Source organism: Corylus avellana, chromosome 9 (genome assembly GCF_965113065.1).
Source record: "Corylus avellana chromosome 9, dhCorAvel1.hap1.2, whole genome shotgun sequence".
Taxonomy (NCBI): domain Eukaryota; kingdom Viridiplantae; phylum Streptophyta; class Magnoliopsida; order Fagales; family Betulaceae; genus Corylus; species Corylus avellana.
In genome coordinates, this window is record NC_142498.1 from 8,670,035 (window position 1) to 8,679,830 (window position 9,796).

Consider the following 9,796-nt stretch of genomic DNA (forward strand, 5'->3'; position numbering starts at 1 on the left):
GACGAGTTTTAAAAATGTAGTCAAGCATTTAGTAAAATTAAAAAAAAAAAAAATTATTTAATTTTTTGTTACGCGAAATAGTTTTTAGAACATCTTCTGCACACTTTCAAACAAAACACATCTGGTTTTTGTTTAAAGATGTGTGATTCGCGAGCCCAAACACACTCTAACACACGCTTGACCACCGTGCCGGGGTTGGGGGTTAAATTTTTGTTTAAAAACTCGCTTGTCAATATTCTACTATTTTTGTTTGATCAGATGATGTCTTTGACGAAGCTAACAGTACTAGTCTTCAATCATCCTTAAAATGAAATTAATATTGCTTTTTTTCAATTTCTTATTTCCCACTTTGTACGAAATTAATTGGAGGAATGATGTTTTTGTTTACATGCATCTCAAATTTTTCTTTCATTTTCCTCATTTTATTTTTTTTCTTATGAACAATAATTTTATTGACGAAAACTGCAAATCCATCGGGAGTTATGATAGAGAGAACACAGGCGTGATGCACGCCCATATTTTTTACTATTTTTTAATATATATATTTTTTAATTATAATATTATTTTAATATTAAAAAATATTAAAAAACACGGGCGTGGTTCTCTCTATCATCACTCATCCATCGAATAGTATACAAAGGAATCCAATCACCTTATAGGCTTCTAAAATGTAAAATATTAATCATATCTATTAGGGAAATTAAAGTTAGGAACATATACAGCAATCCAATCCAAATGAAATCTCAATTATATGTATTGACAATTAATATGAGAATCTGATTGGTTTGAAAAATGTTATTCTTAATTTAGATGGTTAATTAAAAGAAAGTTAATCATGCCATCAATGTTCAGAAAATTATCATGTGGCACCTGCATTCAAGAGTTGAGGATTTATACAAAAAATTATTAACTTGGTAATTGGGGATCTTCATTAAAATTAAGTCATATATACTCAAGGGGTTGTAGACCTCTAGATGAAAGAACCCAATTCTGCAAGTGAACCAAGGAATTCACAACATATAATATATAGCAATGATATTATATGAAGGCTTTAGCTATGTCAGTCTTTTTCTTTGTCTCACTACCCAAGAGGGGTTAGCTCACAAGCTTGCCCATCAAAGTCCTTAATTAGGCTTTATCCGTAATAGGTTGGCTTGGGTCCAGTTCCCCAATCTATTGAGATTAAGACATGTGTATCATAACAAGATACAAAGGAATACGTGTTTCAATTCCAACGAATCTTATTTCATATGAAATTATAAATATTTGGAGTTAGACCCAAACCAAATCCTACCATAAGCGAAAGAATAAATAGTACTTGATGTGATTCTTTCAAACCACCTTCCTTCCAAGGGATGTGATATCTTTAATTAGTCTAACATATAATGTGTGCTACACTATAACTAGTATTGTCCACTAGCTAACTTAATTAAAGTTTTCAAAGAGAAATGATTTATGTCAATAATTTGTCAATATTTTTTTCATATTCTCCTGTAAATTCAATGAATTAACCATTAAATTTGTGGGATTTATTATTGAATTTGTGTAAGGTCTACATAAGTCTACAAATATAATAAATAATTTATAAGATGAGATGAAAAAATATGATAAAAAAAATTTTGCCTTGAATCATTTCTCATTTTCAAATATTTTATACTTTGTATAGCTTTCTCTAGATGACACCAAACTCGTTCTCTTGGTAATTAATTATCCAACTCTAAGGCACTACAAGAAAGTTACTCATTAGGGGCGACTTATTAGGGGCGACTAAAAAGTCGCCCCTAATACTCAACTATTAGGGGCGACTTTCAAAGTAGCCCCTAATAGTTCCGTATTAGCGTCCACCTACAAGTGGACGCTAATAATGGGTCAAAAATTGGACTATTAGCGTCCACTTTACAGTGGATGCTAATAAGTCGACCCTAATATACGCGCGGGAATTATCCGAGGGGCGGGAAAAATTTAAGCGGCGAAAAAAAAACTTTCAGGGTCGACAATAGTCGACCCTAATAATTAACCAATTAAGTGGACGCTAAAAGATAAAAAATAAAAAAGAAAAAAAAATCACATAAAAGCTCAATAGGGTCGACTTTGATCGTCGACCCTAATAGTTAGTTATTAGGGTTGACAAAGTCGACCCTAAAGAGTGCGTAGAAGAATTAAAAAAAAAAAAAAAAAAAAAATTGATTACCAATAGCGTCCACTTTTAGTGGACGCTATTGACATATTATTAGGGTCGACTGTGAGAGTCGACCCTAATAGTTACTTATTAGGGTCAACAAAGTCGACCCTAAAGAGCGCGTACAATAATTAAAAAAATAAATTTGATGACCAATAGCGTCCACTAAGAGTGGACGCTATTGACATATTATTAGGGTCGACTTCAAAGTCGACCCTAAAGAGTAGGTAGTAAATCAAATAAAAAATAAAAAATAAAAATTGATGTCTAATAGCGTCCACTAAAGTGGACGCTGAAGATACATCATTAGGGCCGACTTTGAAAGTCAACCCAAATGCTTATGTATTAGGGTCGACAAAGTCGACCCTAAAGAGTGGGTAGTAAATCAAAAAATAAAATAAAAAATAAAAATTGATGACCAATAGCGTCCACTAAAAGTGGACGCTGAAGATACATAATTAGGGTCGACTTTCAAAGTCGACCCTAATGCTTATGTATTAGGGTCGACAAAGTCGACCCTAAAGAGTTGGTAGTAAATCAAAAAAAAAATTAAAAATTAAAATTGATGACCAATAGCGTCCACTAAAAGTGGACGCTCAAGATATATCATTAGGGTCGACTTTGAAAGTCGACCCTAATGCTTATGTATTAGGGTCGACAATGTCGACCCTAAAGAGTGGGTAGTAAATCAAAAAATAAAATAAAAAATAAAAATTGATGACCAATAGCGTCCACTAAAAATGGACGCTGAAGATACATAATTAGGGTCGACTTTGAAAGTCGACCCTAATGCTTATGTATTAGGGTCGACAAAGTCGACCCTAAAGAGTCGGTAGTAAATCAAAAAAAAAATTAAAAATTAAAATTGATGACCAATAGCGTCCACTAAAAGTGGACGCTCAAGATATATCATTAGGGTCGACTTTGAAAGTCGACCCTAAAGAGTCGGTAGTAAATCAAAAAATAAAATAAAAAATTAAAATTGATGACCAATAGCGTCCACTCTAAGTGGACGCTGAAGATACCTCATTAGGGTCGACTTTTAAAGTCGACCCTAATGCTTATGTATTAGGGTCGACTTAAAGAGTCGGTAGTAAATCAAAAAAAAAAAATTAAAAATTAAAATTGATGACCAATAGCGTCCACTCTAAGTGGACGCTGAAGATACCTCATTAGGGTCGACTTTTAAAGTCGACCCTAAAGAGTAGGTAGATAAATTAAAAAAAAAATAAAAAATCTGTTATTGCGATCTATCGCACCCAAGGTGCGATCGATCGTAATAACAAAATGTTGAAATCCAATATTCGATTACTGTGATCGATCGTAACCATGGTGCGACCGATCGCAATAACAGAAATGCTCAAATATATATATATATATTTTATTGCTGCCCAATAACGTCTACTAAAATTGTGTATATATATATCACTGCATTATTTAAAATTTTTAAATAAAGTGACACAATATGCACCGTCGATTCCATCCTCCTAAAGAAAGATTTTAATTTGTATATATTTGCCATTTGGTTAGTTGTTACATTTGGACTAATTTGAAGAGTTAATTCCCATTTCATAATTCATATTAAATTTTACATTTCTAATAGTGTATATATGTTATATGATGAATATATTGATACCTTATGGAAAGATTTTACACTGTTAAATATAACAAAATAAAATCTAAACCGTAAAATAATTCATCTCAGTTTTAAGTGAAAATATATTGATACCTTGCAATTCAAAAACCGGCCATGTGCAAATACGGGGTCATTCCCATAAGAAAACACAAAAGCAAGTCAAAAGAAACAAAACTAAAGACAAATAAAAAGATTAACTTAAAACATACTAAACAAAATAAAAAGGGTAAACTATGGGGTGCCTCCCATGAGCGCTAAGTTTAATGTCTTCAGCCAGACGGTAGTCCCTGCTTACTGTTGTCCAGAAGATGATGCTCCTGCAGATGGTGGTGGCAACCGGTTGACAATGGACTGCATCAATTCTTCTAAGGCGCCTAGGCGTTTGTCCATCAATTCGTTATTTTTCCGAGCCTCCTTTCTTTTGCCAGCCAACTCTCTCCGAAGGCCCACTATTTCTTCACTAAGTGAGCGGTTTCGTGCTTCACGAAAAATTCTCGGGGCCTCCTCCTCAACTGTTTCTAAATCAACTATAGGTTCATCTTCGGCCATTGGCTCGGCCTCATACTCTTCCGCACCAGCTGCTGGTGCTGGAGCTACCTGGGGCATGTGGGAGAGGCTCTTGTTCCATTGGCGAATGCCAAATATGGGAGTAGTAGTGACTGGTTCATCAGCTGCGGTACCCTTGACGCCTTTCTTCCGGAGGATGTAGGAGATTAAGTATGGGAAAGGCAACCCCCATGAACGTGTGGACCCCGCTCCTCCAACGTGCACCCCATTCCAAAATTTGTAAATTTGCCTCCAAATTATGTCGGGAATGGAGTACCAAGCACCTTTATGGAAGGCGTAGAGTGCTTGAAGAAATTGATCCCGCCTCTGACTTTTGTGCCCCAAGGGAAAAGCATTACGGTGTAATACGGAGTCCACAAACCAAAGCCGTTGAGGTAGCTTGGATCAGCTGGCGGCATTATGGTGGGCATCGGAAAATATCCCTTCGCACATGTCGTCAATAATTTCCGCCACGTAAAAGCTGTCCGATTGGTCAGCAAGTTGTGCGGCTTCTGAAGGTTGCTCATCATTGCATTGAAGGGCAGCAGCAATGTCGGCCCGTGTTATGTCAATAGCTTTGCCTTGCACTTTCGAAGAGAGGGCAGCTATGTTCCTGCAGTCATGAGATAGGTGGACATAAAACTCGATCACCAATTTTCTGTAAGCAGTGGGGGTGACCGGCTTGAAAAGCTTCTTCAGCCCCCGTCGCTTGAACTCGGCGACCGCCCATTGAGTCCCCTCAAGATTTTCGAAGTCTTCGCGAATGGCGAAAGTGGTTTCAAATAGCAGCTCCCATTCCTCAAAAGTGGGCTGGGGAGAAATGGCTCGGGTATCAGACCCTCGGGAGGACGAAGCTCGAGTTCTTGGCTTGATGAGCTTGATTGGGGACTTTTGTCGAACACCTGGCGTGCACTAGAGATAGGCAAAATTGCAAAACAACGCAACTTCGCTCAAAACCCCCTGCAAAAACATCAAAATCCAACTACAACAAAGCAATGTGGGTGGATGAACACCCACAATTGCAGAAATATGAGGAAAAAAAAAAATTCAAAAGTGCTCGTGGTTGGGGTGTTGATGGGAATGGGGAATGGGGTGTAAAGTAGAGGTGGTGAATAGTACCTGGTATGGTTGCCGGAGAAGAGAACCGTGTGGTGGTTGTGTGGTAGAAGTGATTAAAAATGGTGGACGAGTGGTTGTGCCGGAGGTGCGTGGGTGCCTTGGAGAGGTGTACGACGCAGGGGGGAAGAAAATTTTGTGGGGTGTGGGGGGAAAGTGACCTAAAATAGGTCACGTGGTGTGCTGTCCGAGTGCGATCGATTGCACACATAGTGCGATCGATCACATTCGGCCAAGGATGTGCGTGGTGATTCTGTTATTGCGATCGATCGCACCCAATGTGCGATCGATCGCAATAACAGAATCACCATACATATATATATATATATATATATATATATATATATATATATATATATATATTTTATGCAATTATTTTTTTTTTTTAATTTTTATTGCATAATGTACAACAACTTCGATCATGATATGATCAAATGATCGATCAAACTTGAAACAATTGAAATTGAATGTTTGATTAGACATCCAATTGGTCCAACCTAGTGCATTCGTTCGATCGATCGTGATAACATCACATAATTGAACAAAATTCAAACAAATTAAATGTTCAATCGAACATTGAATTGAACTCTAAGGATTTTCTATTATATTAGTGCATTACTTAAATTGATCGGGATACAATCAATAAAACTTGACATGATTGAAGGTTCAATCAAACATCTGCTAAAATCAATTCCGATCTATACTATTACATATTAGTTCGATTGATCGCGATAGGATCAATCGTTCGATCAAACATCCGATCGATCATAATAAATTAGTTCGATTGATCGTGATATGATTAAATGATCGATCAAACATCCGATCGATCCTAATGAATTAGTTCGATTGATCGCGATATGATTAAATGATCGATCAAACATCCAATCGATCCTAATGAATTAGTTCAATTGATCGCGATATGATTAAATGATCGATCAAACATCCGATCGATCCTAATGAATTAGTTCGATTGATCGCGATATGATTAAATGATCGATCAAACATCCGGTCGATCCTAATGAATTAGTTCGATTGATCGCGATAGGATTAAATGATCGATCAAACATTCGATCGATCCTAATGAATTAGTTCGATTGATCGCGATAGGATCAATCGTTCGATCAAACATCCGATCGATCATAATGAATTAGTTCGATTGATCGTGATATGATTAAATGATCGATCAAACATCCGATCGATCCTAATGAATTAGTTCGATTGATCGCGATAGGATCAATCGTTCGATCAAACATCCGATCGATCATAATGAATTAGTTCGATTGATCGTGATATGATTAAATCATCGATCAAACATCCGATCGATCCTAATGAATTAGTTCGATTGATCGCGATAGGATCAATCGTTCGATCAAACATCCGATCGATCATAATGAATTAGTTCGATTGATCGTGATATGATTAAATGATCGATCAAACATCCGATCGATCCTAATGAATTAGTTCGATTGATCGCACGGATATCCTATTAGTGTTATAATTTATTTACTTCATTTTTTATCGATCAAACATCCGATCCGATCAATCCTAATAAACATAAAAATTAGTGTCATATTTATTTACTTCATTTTTTATTCTTTTTCACTTCTCTCATTCTATAATTCTAGTGCAATTTTTTCTTTTCTTTTTGAATTTCCCTTTATTGACAAATCAGGGCATCTGTCTCCAACACTAATCTAATCTTCAACTGTCCACGTATCAGGCCATTTTTTTTTTTTTTTAACAAAAATTTAAAAACAATAACAAAATATCTCAATATATAAAATACTAAAAACTACTTTTAATTTTATATTATATTACAACCAAAGCAAAAAAATAAAACACACACACACACATTTTTAAAAATATTAAAATTTAGAGCATCTCCAGTAATATTTTTAAACTAGCTTTTTAGTTAAATTTAGCTATTTTGTTAACTTTTCTTGCTCCAATAGACACTGTAAAATAGAAGATTTTCCTATTACTGCTACAATGAACTTTCAAGAGCATCTTCAGCAGTAAGATGTATTTTACCTAGTCAAAGCACAATTCTATATTTTAGCTACTCATTTTTTAATACCAACTCCATATTCTTTATTTTATTAAATATTATTTTTTAATCTTTTTTTTTTTTTTTTTTGATTCGGGATTGCTTTTGCATCGTCTTGTAAATTGCAATAGAATTGATTCACGTAGGATATCCGTGTGTTATTTTTATTAAATGTTTTTTGGAATAAATAATAAATAATTAATCATTGTAGTTTACCTAAATTACAAATTTCTTCATATCGTATTAAAGTAAAATTAAAAGTAAAAAATTTGACTTCAGGGAATAAACTGTTTATTTTTTTAAAATATCTAAAGAACCGTACATTTGATTTTACTTTGTTAAAAGAATAGGGGTATTATAAAAATATAACAAAATAAGTAGACTTTTTGATACAATTTGATAGTTTGACAGGCTACTGTAGTTTGGAGGATTTTTATTTATATTTTTCTCTTTTATTTTTTTTTTGTAAATAAAATACCCCAAATATTTAGCTACACAAAAAAGTTTACCAATAGCCTTTTTGTGAACTAAATTTTCACAAAAAAATTTCGGAACTAAAATTGGCGGGGGTTCTAAAATTTTCGGAACTAAATTTTCACTAACTCCCACACCTCCCACCATTCGTCTCTCACTCTCACTCTCACTTGTAAGAAATTCCATTTCAAGTATATCCCTTATGTCACATATATTGTAATTATAAAATATATGTAATTACGGTATTAGTAATTTATTCCAATTAAAGCTTATTGTGTAAATCAAATATTCTGAATTAAATTACTGATTTAATTCTTGTGGAACAAGTATTTGATTTCAATCAAATATTCTGAATTAAATCACTGATTTAATTCTTGTGGAACAAGTATTTGATTTAATTAAAAATTTTATTTTTGTGGAATCAATTAGCTGTATTGATTTGATTTTTATTCCTTGATGGGAGAAATAATTAAGATAACAGCTCTAATTGAGGGTCCCCTGACCTACCTATAAATAAGGCCTGTGTATTCCATCAATTGGCACTCACTGGTAGGCATAGGTCAGAAGAACTTCTCAATATTTTTTGTTTTCTAAATTTGGTTGCTGTGAAACTGTTCTTCAATTGGCTTGAGCAAAAGCATGGCTAGAGGTATTTATATAATTATTCATTCCGCTGCTAATTTTATTGTCAATTAGCATTTAATTATATATTGAATTCTTACATGTGGTATCAGAGCCTCCTCTAGGCCATATTTGCTCAGTCTAATTTTTTAGATATGCCTGCTATAAATTTGTATTTTTGTTTCAATAATATTCATTTTGTTCAATTAATTATTGAAACAAAAATAGCTTGAAACAAGCTGAAACCCAAGATATTTTTTTATTTGTTGCACGGTCCTGTTGATACTTGTTTATGTTGAAATAAAATAAAGCTTGTGTTTTTACGTGAAGCTTATATATGGATGTTTAGTTTTGGTTCATTTGGATACATTGTTCTGTTTGGACTTAAAAGCTAACAATTCTTGGTGTTTTTTTTTTGGGGACTTGACCATATTGTCCTTATGGCTTGGGAGGGTGGTGAAAAGAAAGAAACCCACGGCCCTGTTAAAATTTTGTTGAAATAAAATAAGTACAGGCCATTAATGTTTGTAGAAAGGAGAGATGGTTGGCATCTCGAAAGGCCGTTCCTGTTATCCACACGTCCAGTTAAGGCTTCCCACCCTTGGGGTGGATCTATAACTAGCACCGGCTTTCCCCACCTGCAGTGTCGGTCTTTCCCCACTTGCAGCACCGGTTTTCCCCTACCTGCAACGCCGGTATTCCCCTCCCACCTGCAGCGGTTTTGGCCGCATAAAGGGTGCAGCGGCCCCTTGCCGGTGACAATGGCCGTTTGCCGTTGGGTGGCAGCTCTGCGTGGCCGGCGGATGGGGAAGGGGAAGGGGAAAGGGCGGCGGCGCTAGGGTTGGGTATTTTTCGGGTTGGGGAACATGATGATCCAAGGCATAAAGGGCCTAAGGTCACTTCAAGACCATTAGGCTATTGAGATTATTATGCTTTTATGTTGCATTTTTATTCATCTTATGATTTAAATTGTTCAGTATTAAATTATTGTTTCTTTAATGCATGAACTTAAGGATATATTTATTCTTTTAATTATTTAAATATAAATTGTTTGATGCCTAGACCTGAGAATAATTAACTAAGCCTCATGTATTGGTAAATGTTTATGGTACTATCCAAAATTGCAATCGGAAAGCTCTGGCAAGGTAAGTCTGGGGACTTAAGTGTGCCGTTGTGC

The 9,796-nt window shown here is 35.0% G+C and overlaps 1 pseudogene; it reads left to right on the plus strand.

The window, feature by feature from the left end:
- The first annotated feature begins 9,140 nt into the window (after positions 1-9,140).
- LOC132183511 (U6atac minor spliceosomal RNA) lies at positions 9,141-9,249 on the plus strand (annotated as a pseudogene).
- Positions 9,250-9,796: the final 547 nt, after the last annotated feature.